Below are 11,739 nucleotides of genomic sequence, written 5' to 3'. Positions count from 1 at the left end.
TCTAAGTCAGTATGATATATTTTTGAGCTTGGTTTTCTTGGGATTCGTAAACTTTTCTTCGGAGTTACAACTCCTTCCGCTTGCCATCCAATTAATTGCAAACAAATTGAATTTTAAGCAACCAGATTGTCTTCAACTAAATTATATGCTAAACGGAAATGTATTTCAAATCGATTCGCCCATTGATTGAAATCTGCATAAATGATTAAACGTAAATTAATGAAGACAACACAGCAGCACACAAATCGATTGAACAGACTGGCAGCGAAAACAAGTTCCCAGTTTCATTCAAGTGTATCTATCTATCTTTTGGGCATAGTCATTCCGTTGACTTTCCCATAAATTAACACAATTTTATTGTTGTCGACACGAGATAAAAATCTGTAGAAATTTGCCTAAACAGCAAACAAAAGTTCGATGACAACGAAAAAAATGCAAAACGCATTTTAAACAGAATGAAAATTGATTTGCCCATTGTGCATAAATTACCATTCGCAGACAGATCGATTAGGCGCCATAGATCTTTGAATGCATAAATTAAGAAATCAGACCGATGACGCTTAGTGCATGTAATTAAATGAATATTGTGATGAGCAAAAAGATATGCATTATTAAGCGGTTATCAGTAAAATAAAAATCATTGGAATCTAAATTGGGACAGTCATAAGTTGATCATTCATCACCCTTTAATTTGTTGGTGGTATTTTATTTGAACTTAAAGGAGGATCTTAGACAATTCTTTTGAAAAATAATATCAATTAGAATTATCAGCTAAAATATATTTCGATACCTTAGACCTCACCAAATGAAGTACATAAATTAAGACTAAACTGTTTTCCCAATTCAGTGTACAAACGAAAAGCTTAACCAAACCTCTCAGCCAACTAAGAATCGGGATAAAGAAACCCAAGAGTTATCCAACGCCAAGACCGAATGCCGATCCATTTGCCTACTTGGAGCTGATTGTGGGTCTCTTATTTGGTTTATTATTTTGGGGCTGCCAAGGAGACAAGCCCATGCCAGCGATAAGATAGGTACTCCCAGCAACATCAGCGGCAGCAACTCTCCAAAGGCAACAACTAATTAACAATCGCATTCATTTTATTTATCGTACAAATGCAAACCGCTTGACTTCCAAAAAAAAAGTAAAAATAAATAAATAAGAGAAACAAAAGACGAAAACTGTATCTGCATGCATTTATAAAGCCTCCGATGTGGATACGGGATTGGGTTCCAGATTGGATTGGGATTGGGATTGGAATCTTCGTGGCCGCTGCTTTGGCTTTGGTTCACTTGACTGAACAAAATGTACGCCGAGATATATGTGCGTTGGGATCCCATCCCTTCTCCGCCGTCTTGCGTTGTTTTTCCAGATTCCAGTGGCTTTATCTTGGGCGCGTTAATGAGATTTGCTTGTATCTGAAGCCATTCGGCAGATGCGTATCAGTGGATTTCAATTAATTGTGGCGACGCTTATTAGTCATCCATCTAACAAACTAAACACGAGGCTGGCGCTACCTCAATCTTACTCCTTCTCCATTAATTTTTCTAGAGTGCCATTGACCTCAAACTGACCTTGGCTGTGCTGGCTGCAGATGGCTCCTCAGTTGCCTCTTTTTCTCGGATATGTTAATAAAATTTAAGTTTTATGCTGTCCCTTACACCGAAGAAAATCTATTATTATTTTTATTCGAATCTTTTAAATTAAGTATTAACTTCTTAATCGAAAACCATTTTTAAATGACAACACCAAATCGAAATGAGTATCAATGCATCAACAATTCTAATATTTAATCCAAGCCATTAAAATAAAATTTAAATAACTTAAGCTAATCTATAAGCTATTTTTAAAAGGATTTCCTGATACGACATACACCAAAAACTGACCTTATACTTTCCAGACTATAAAAGTTAAGAAAGTTAGGATACAGTTAGTTGTTTAAATTCTTTATGACAAGGTTGTATATCTTGTATCAACACCCTTTATTATTCCAATTTTTTTCTATCTGTATATAATTTCTTTAAAAGCGGCTAATTTCCTTTCAAGTGGCGCTTAAAATGGCGCCTCAAATCAATCTGATATATAGGGGAATATATAAATGTGCCTATATAGACACACCAACTAATGGCTTAATTCGGAGGTGTACATATCGATCCTCAATGATCAGGCTGCAGGAACCATTTTAGCCAAATTGCAGTTCTTGGCCAGCAGTTCTCTCCAAAGGAGAGGCAACAACAAACAACGGCAGACGGGGCGCTACAACAATAAAGAAGAACAACTATTAAGACCGCTTGAACGCCTGTCCGGGATCCAAATAACAGCAACAACAGCAAACAGCAACGAAAAACTACAGAAACAAAACCTGAAACATGAAATTCCTGCGTAATTTGTAAGGAAAGGCGTGAAGAACACCAACGAAGGCAACACCTTAATTAATGTTATTAAAATGGAACGAACGACCGACCGACCGACCGATGGACCTGGAACCTGGAACCTGGAGAACCGCCAACCTGGACCTCAACCTACAGCCCGAGAAGGCTCAAAAGACAACCCGAAGAAGCGGAAAAGAAGAAGGCAAGCGTAAAAGAATGTGGCAAAAACAAAAAGGGAAGGGAAAAGGCTAACTCAAAAAGGGTCGATCGTCCACAAAATATTCTTTGGGTTGGTCAATCCCTATCTTTGACTCTGACTCTGTGGCTATGAATTGTAAAACGATGGTCCTGAAAAATAGAAAAGGTAAAGGAAAGTATTCCAATAAAATTATTAAATGTTCAACTGAAAGTCAGCATATTTGCTTAATGTTTTAATTGGAAAGACGTACACAAATTGTATAGTTAAAAAATAATATTTTTATTGAAAATATTAATAGAGTGCTGTTGCTGACTAAATTTCAATGATTTTATTTCAACATTTCTCCAAAATTGACGCAGAACCTTACATAATTTAAAACCACAAAAGCCTGCTACAAAGTTACAGGCTCTCGAGGGCTTCCTTCAGAAAGTTCCCAGGCACAAAGGCAAAATGTGGCCATCTGGTGATCGGACACGCTCCATAAGCAAAACCGGAGACTTCTCCACAGATTCCTCGACAATATCCATGGTCTTCCACCGGCTCTCTGGACTGCTGTCAATGGTGGCTGGTTTCCCAGCGTTCTTAGACATTAAAGCAGATTTATCACTGGACACTCTGGAGCGCTGACTACTTGACATATTCATTAAATTTGCCACATTGTTGTCGGCAAAGAAACGCCAGACAAAGCAGATGATGCTCATCATTTTGACACCTTAATGTGGTAATTAGGGTTTTTCCCCACTTCCTCCGATGCCTCTGGAGATCCTTAAAAGCCGATGATCGTGAGCAAATATTAACACAGATCGGATCGGGAAGATCGCAGATGGATGGGCAACGCCCTGGTCCGGACTGCGCCGACCCTTAACGGTTTACGGCGAATTGGCTTAAATTATTTAAAGATTACAACCTCCAAGCGGGGCACAAAAAAGAGGTAGAGCCGCAGAAAAAGATCATCACCCCGAACGATCTGTCTGCGATCGTGAATCCTTTTTCGGGTGTGAAGATTATGACACAGCAGAAATGGCAGGCGGCGGAACCGAAACGAAACGAAAGTCGCTGGCAGCAATTAATTTCAAATTTTTTTCCGGCCTCATGGCAGCAGGGCAGCTGGGTCCCAAGGTGATCCAAAGAAATTGCAGACAAATTAAGATAAATGAATTGTTTAATTGTTCCATGTGGCGTTGGATTTTCTGTGGTTTTGCGCCCTGCTAATTTGACTTGTAATGTGAAAAATGAGTGAGGCGATAAGGTTTGAATTAAAAGTTTTATATGTTTAAGGTTTTAACAGGAAAAAACCGAAAAGTGCATCTGAATATTTGTTTTGGGATCAACAAACTCTGCTTAACGGTTTATTGTTAATGCAATTTAAAAAAAAACTACAAATAGAAAGGTTTTTAAGGTTTTTTCAAATTATATCGAACCTTTACCAAATTTACATTTTAGTAACCTGTAGGCTATAAATTATAAGCCGCTGTTCCGTTCCAAAAAATGTTAAAAAATCTTTAGGTAAACTCTGTCGCCAGCAAACATTCTTTCATTAAAATTTTGCAATAAATTTTAGTGTTATTACATCTTCTGAATGCTATTAGTTAAGCATTAACACCCGGGTCATACAACTCAAATGGCAGGGAATCATCAATCAAAGTCTTGATGTCTAAATAATGCAACACCAAAGTTGTGCCTTTTGTTGTGGGTTATTGTGCCTGGGTTCTTGGCTCTGGCCACAAAGGACTACCGCGCTAATTAATACCAAGCCGAAAGCCAGATCCCGATCCGTTCGTGCCTCGACTGTTGGGCCTTAGCCACACACGGCTCACGATCGCCATCTTCAACTTCATCTTCATCTCCATCTAAGCTAAATAAAGTTATTAAGCCTTGAAGCCAAGAGGGAAATGTTGCAGTGCCAAAAAAAAGGGGGAAAACAAAAGGAGGACCAGAAGAAAGACTCAGGCTGAGAAGCGAAAGGCCCAAAACGCAGCATGTGTTAAAATTATATAGAGAGTGCGTGTGTGGACCGTACGAGTGGACCCCCCTAATGGCGATGGACTCAACTGAACTGAACTGGACTCGGATACGGACTGAATTCTCCTCCCGAAGGCCCGAGATCTCAGAGTTAATAAAAAACACATAATTGCGTATGTTTTGGGGTCTCTCAGCGGAGATCCATACCCGTACCCGTATCTTGGCCCCACCATATTTCCCCACATCCCATCGGCCGATCAAGTGCGAAGTTCTGCGCAAACGCCAAGCGCCTGTGAAAATATGATTTTTGTTGCCATTTCGTGTTTTGCCACTTTGGAGGTCTTCATCATTTTTTCATCGTTGCTCTCGGTTATTGTTGCTGCTGTTGCTGTTGCTGCTGCATGTTGAATGTTGCTGGTTGCCGGTTGCCGTGTTTGTGTTGATCTTGGTTTTTGTGTTTCCATAAAACTGACCCCATGGGCAGTGAAATTAAGTTGATTTTTAATGCAGTCATGGTGGGTAGTCAAGCCAGGTGGGTCTCTGCCCGTCTTTCTTTCTTTTTTGTTCAGTTCCTGTCTCTCTCTTTTGATTTACATCGATGCAATTTAAAAGTTATGGCTAAAAAACTTGTATTTTATATTTTCAAATGTATTTATATTTTGGAAAAATATTGTTGATCAAACATTTTATAAAAATGCTAGCTTTAAAGAACAAAATTTTTTAAATGTACTTTTCTTTTAGTTTTAAATTCCACTTTATCCCCTAAAAAAATTATTTTTCTTTTAGTACATAAATCAATATTATTCATTTAAGTGTTCTGATACATGTATTTCTCTACCACCTCCTTTCACCCTTATTCAAAGTTAAAACCTATAATAAAATTAATTACCCCGCCGCAGCCAATAACAACTAACCCAAAATACTTCCGTCCGCCCCTCTATCCCACAACTCCCTCCTCCGCTGAACTCCTGCCCACGTTTCCTTCGCCGTCGCCATAATAAATTTCAACTTGTCTACACCTATTTTTACAAACATTTAAAAATTATTACACAGTCTTTTTCATTATGCCCGGGATGTGCGGACCCCATGATGCGGCCTGCCCATTGCCCGGGCCTGATGACCTTAAATTAAATGTGCAGCACATGAATTATGTAAGCTGTTTAATAAAGTGATTCCATTTGCATGCAAGAGCCCCGCACGCATGCGCAGCGGGCAGTCCCGAGACCAGAGTCCCGATCTGGAAGTGGAGCTCAAGCCTGGACCCCGACTTCAACAACTTACTCAGTGCACGGTAAAAAATTATCTATGTTGTCAAGTTGCATACCAAAAATAAATAATTAATAATATATTGATTTAGTAAATTAGATTATCATAAAAACGCGTTTCTTACACTTAAGAAGTTAAGATCACAAAAAAACTGAAAAACCTTTTATTGAAAATCACTTTTAATAATTTCTCACCGTGTAATCTGGACCCTGGAGCAGGGAGTTTAAAGATGGCACTGGAGGATGAGGAGCTCGGGGACCTGGACTAAAAGCTGGAGTTGGGGATTCGCTGAGCTGGACTTCGCGCAGCGCGCGCTGATTGTCGCTTAATAAAAATGGTTATTGTGTTTTCCTTCTTTTTTTTTGCTTCTCCTCCGTGGTGGGAATCGCGGAGAAGGGAATGCAGTTGGGGGCTGAGGATCTCTGTAGATTGCCCAGTCGGCTATTTATGTGTGGCTTTTGTAAGAATTATTAATGTAAATCTTTCATAATTTTCATAAGCTGTGCGCGTGCTCGATGTTCAATAAAAGGAATAAGAAAACTTGTATGGTTGAGGATATTACGACCAAGAGATACCTAATAATATCTTAAACGGATGAGTCAGAAGAAGTCCACTAAAAAGACAGGATATTTGTTAATTAATTAAGGTAAATATTATAAGTTAAATCAATGATTTTATTGAAAGTTGTATTTATTTCCCCATGCCAACAACATCTTATATCCGAGGTATCACTGGGTGCACATATAAGCCAAGAAATCCTTGATTCCAACTGCATGATTTACAATTCCATCTGGCAACGCTGTGTGGCATCCTGTGCCCCAAGCTTAAAGCTGCTCACGGTGAATCCCCAAGTCGAAAAGCTCACAAAGCTCCGGCCAAAGTTCATTCCAAATTTTGGCTCCACCCACACAGGGCGTTCATTTTGTCGGGGAGCCGCAGACATGCGCAGTGGAAACTAGGGGGTTGGATGTGGATTGGATGCACTCCGTTCGCCAGCCGGCAAACAAAATGAAGTTGCCAGGATGGCAGTGCAGCAAAAAGATCGAAAGGCGGCCAAGTGACAGCAGCAAATCAAAGTCACAGGCAGCGGCGGCCAAATGCTCTTACTCTTCTTCCCTGCAGCCTCCAATGAGAATGCATCTGCGAATTCCAGAGCCATTGACTTTTTTCCCCCATTCGGTTTTTGGCCAACTGTTGCTGCAACTTGTTGGATGACGAATGCAGTCGACGTTCAGCGCCACATCAACGTCATAAAGCACAGCAACAATGGAGTCTTTTGGCCGGCTGTCCATTCCGATCCCTCATCTGCCCGTAGGTGCCCCTATATCATCTCCATCCGTCTCCATTCCATTCGCCCGGCACTTCTTCTGGTTGGCTGGCAGTCACTAAAAACCCAAGATGGCCGCTGGAGCCAACGAGTGGAGTGCTATGCACTTGAACTTTCATTTTGATGATGATGATGACCACAACGTCGACGATGATGGGAATGAGCGCTAAACAGTCCAACTCTGGCTAACCAGCTTCGTGGCAGAAGGGCTGCCGTAAAAGTGTGATTGAGAGCTGACATTGACTTATAAACACATTTCAAGCAACAGAATTAGGGATTAAAGTAAAATAAATACGATATATTTGTGCGAAGTCTTAAAAAAATCTTTCTTATAAGGCCTGAATAACTAGAAGTAAAATAAATAAAATAAAATTGGACAAACTCAAAGAATTCTCAAGGTTCAGTAATACTTGTTGCACCGAATAATAAAATTTTCTTTTTTGTAATGAAATAATATATTTAAATTATTGTCATAAAATTGTCAAAATCTTTCGTTACCATGTAAGAAAAGGTCACACCATTATTTTAGCCAAAATAATCTAATATTGTAGTTTAATACAAACCTTATTCTTTTTGCGTTGCTGCTCAACTTACTAATTTAGTTCAGCTTTTAAAATAAATCTTAAAATTATGTTGTTTATTTGATAACCAAAAGTCAAGTATTACCATTAAATAGTGCGATGTCCTTGCTCAAAAAATCAATTTATCCATCCATTTTGATCCATCCCTGGCCATCTGAGGACTGCTTACACCAGCTCGTTGCGGAGTTGTGTGCGTGCTGTGGTTTGTAAACCACTTGAAACAATTTTTAATTGTAATTTGCGCAAAGCTACGCCTTCCCGCCAACTCCCCTTCATCGTGGTTGGTAAACTTGACATGACCGCGTACTGAGACAGGGGCGGTGCCCCCCCGGGAAAAGGGGGGATAGAGGGCGGGTCAGACTTCGGAAGCTCCGCTTGCATAGTTGAGAGCCAAAACATTGCTGGGATGCCAGTCGCGGCTGCGACGAGATGCTGCCAGGAATTTTCATAGAAAGGCGCTCCTGGTATGCAGACGCGAGCTATACGAACTTTGTGAGTCCCCCCCCTCTGAGGCCAAACCCAAGCCAACCCCCGTGATCTCTTAAACCTTACGACCGGGCGAGATTTGTAGGTGGGCCCTCGAATATCGACTGTTTAAATTTTGGGACGACAACGCGCAACGTGCAATTAAAATTGAAAAATTTTCCCACACATCTGCAACCGAAAATTGTGAATAAAAAATAAAAAAGGGATCCGGAGGAAGGGAACGGAGGTAAGGAGAGCGAGCCCTGCACTGATTTCTTTTTCATGTCAGGGCAATGCAAACTGTGTGTGCACTGATTGGAGGCCAGCGGAATTTTTCCCATACGAGAGACCAGACCCGAAGCCCCAACTCCCCGTCCCCAAGCCCTTTTTACCTTGTGCCACTTTGGCCCCAAGAATTCCGCAGTTATGTTCGCAATGTCGCCCGATTTTGCGGCCGGCAGGGGTTGCAGGCCGAAGCCGCAGAAGCTGCTCTCGAAATTACTTCGATTAATTTTCGCTTAATTTTTATTTTTATTTCTTACTCCGGCGAAGAGATATTTCTTCGACGCGAAAATTTGCGTCATTTTGTCAGATTTTTGTCAGGATTTATGAACGCGCCATCGTTTCGAGTTAATTAAAAAAAACATCGACCGCAATGGCGGCAGCCAAAACCAAAAAAAAAAACAAACCAAAAATTAACTAAATTATGGTGGCTCGTTTTTCGGTAACCCTGGGCTACGTCATTATGATGAATTTTTCATGGATTTTTCCTTTTTAATGAGCGCAAATTGTTTTGAACTTTGGCGAGGGCACACCTACCTGCAGCCAAGCTATCCAATCAATGGGAAATCTCGATGATGTTTTTTGGGGGGATTGGCCTTATTAGGGCATCAGAAGGTGGGCTCAAAATTATCTAAATAGTCCTGTGGTTTTAAAAATAATAAATTTAATAACTTTTAATTAAATAAACTATAATCAACGATCCCAATCTATGACGTAGAAATAAAATATTAGGTATATATTCTTATAATTTAAATATTCTTTGTCTTTTTTTGGCCATAGAAAAACTCTTTGCTTAACATTTTTACTCCGTTCACTCAGCTACGATTTGCACTCCCTAATTTGCGTGTACTCATTAGAAATATTTCCCCTTTTGAAAATTCAATAAGAAAGCCACCCCTCGCTGACCGGGGTATCCCATCAACACTTGCCCTGGCCCAAATACTCATGTTAATATCTGTGAAATTGATCTGATTGTAATTTTAACATGATGCTTACCCTAACCCTTCGGCGTCTGAGCGTTAACCCTAACCATACAGTTCACTGAACACCGGGAAAAACAAAGATTCTACCCCTCTGATTCTGTCCCTCAGCTGTCTAAGTCTGGCTGGTTGGTTGTTTGGTTAATCCTTTCGGTAATTTATGCGCCCTCAGCCGAAAAAAGCTGCCACTTACCGAACTAATCATCAGGCTGATTCCGATTCCGATTCTGAATCCGAACTCCTGCTCCTGATCACGTCACGTGTCCTCCTCATTGCCAACATTGTTCTTGTTGTCGTCGTGGTTGTATTGTTTATTGTGACAATTCTTGTCAGCGGTCCAAGCAAATGTCAACGGCACATTGATGGATGTTCCTCTCCTCCGGCTGAAATGGCAGAGCCCGGGCCAAAGGCAGTTGAAGCCACCGCCAGGTGATGGTGATTCATGGCAATTGTATGCGGTAGATGTGATGGTCAAATGCCCGCTGCCGTTGTTTGTCTCCTTATTTTTTCTTTTTCTTTTTGTTTTTGGTTTTTGTGGTTTTTTCTGCGGTTAGAGTGCCTGCAAAATGGATGGGAAAATGGATGGGGTTAGCTGAATGAGAGATGCAATGCTCGGAGCTGTTAACGGATAATTTTTAATGAGCTTTAACATTAACATTGTGCGCAAGTAGACGGAAAGGAATTTTCATTGAAGAGACACCAAGATTTACTGAAAACATCAGTTCAAATCATAAATAAGAGGCTCTTTATTAATGAAAATAAATTGTCTAAATAAAACATTTAAGTATAAAACTAAACAAAAATTTAAAAAATTATGAATAGTTTAAATAATATCATTAAATGTAATAAAATATTTGTAATCTCAATCAATAATTACCTTATTTGATAGTGACGCTTTTCCGCAAATGGAATTATTCTATTCAATTTGACAGGCAATTTATGATCGTCAGGTTTGAGAATTGCAACATGAGATATTATTGACCCCCGTTTTTAAGATTACTTATTAATCAATCGTTAATTGCTTAGCCACTGTATTCCACTGGAATTCTCCTTTTTCCGTTTTCCTTTAAATAGACCGAACATATTGCATTCAAAAACAGCTGGCAACAAGTGTTTCTTCAGCTCGCCCAGAAAATCCCTTTGAAGTGTAACAAGTAGCGAGTGAAAAGTCAAAGAGGGTTAAGTTCACATCCACACACACACACGATCCAAATGAAAATAAAAGAAAAGCCGCCGCCTAAACGACCCATATTTTGCACTGCTTCTGCTTCTTCCCTTGTGTCCCCGGAAAACCCCCCACCACCACCCTCACCACACTTAACCTCTTGAACTAACTAAGGAAGCAGACGTGAATCAATTGCCTCGGCCTTTGTTTTTCACCGCCTCGAGTATATAAATTAGCATATTTCAAAGGCAAACAACAACAGCAACAAAAGAACGAAATTGCAATAATTGGAGTCCTCGACAGGACAACAATGACGTGAGAGTGAGAAGGATAGCGAGAGGATGGCGACACTGCACCAGTTTCACTTTTGTTGTAAACCCCTTTGATGTTCAGCAGAAGTGGCACTCAGTCGTGTGTCCTTGCCACAGCAAAAAAAACGCACAAGGAGGCTGCTTAATAAGTCTTTAAAGGCCAGACAGGCAGTCAGGTGTCAAGAGACCCGAGAGCCAGGGGTTAAATCTTAAATCAATTAAAGGCAATAAAAGTTTGTTAAGAGAGAAGAATTATTTTCAATATTTAAGATAATTATTAAAATATTTCAATTTATACAAAGTAATGAAAAGTACTGAAATGATTTTTAAGAGCATTTAAATTATAATATGATTGAGTGTTTAATCAATTTATGCCTATCCCAACGTGTTAATTGGACCGCAAATCGAGGATAACAAAGAGCTTTTCTCCCATGCGATAAATGCAACCAGAATGAGCAGCCCTGCCTCAATATCCCAGCATGTCCTGTGTGTTTGTTGGTGTTTGCATCCTTTGATGTATTTTGTACTTTCGCCAGCCAGTCGCTGAGCCAGGAATCGGGAATTCACCCTCCAACGGAAAGGCACGCGCACATTCCACATCCACCTCCCAACGAAAGTCCCACACCACACAAATAGATCCGTAATTCCCAGGATAACACGCACGGGAACAGGACAACGAGGATGATGACGAGGACGATGCGAGGACACCGAGAACAACCGACGATGTTGATGGCGATAACAACGAAGCCAGCCTCCGTTTCAAATATTTCAATTTTAATTTGCATTTAGAGGCTGTCGAGCTCGGCTCTCGTCTCATAGTCGCGCGAC

Source organism: Drosophila takahashii, chromosome 2L, assembly GCF_030179915.1.
Source record: "Drosophila takahashii strain IR98-3 E-12201 chromosome 2L, DtakHiC1v2, whole genome shotgun sequence".
Classification (NCBI taxonomy): Eukaryota; Metazoa; Arthropoda; class Insecta; order Diptera; family Drosophilidae; genus Drosophila; species Drosophila takahashii.
This window is presented reverse-complemented; position numbering follows the sequence as displayed.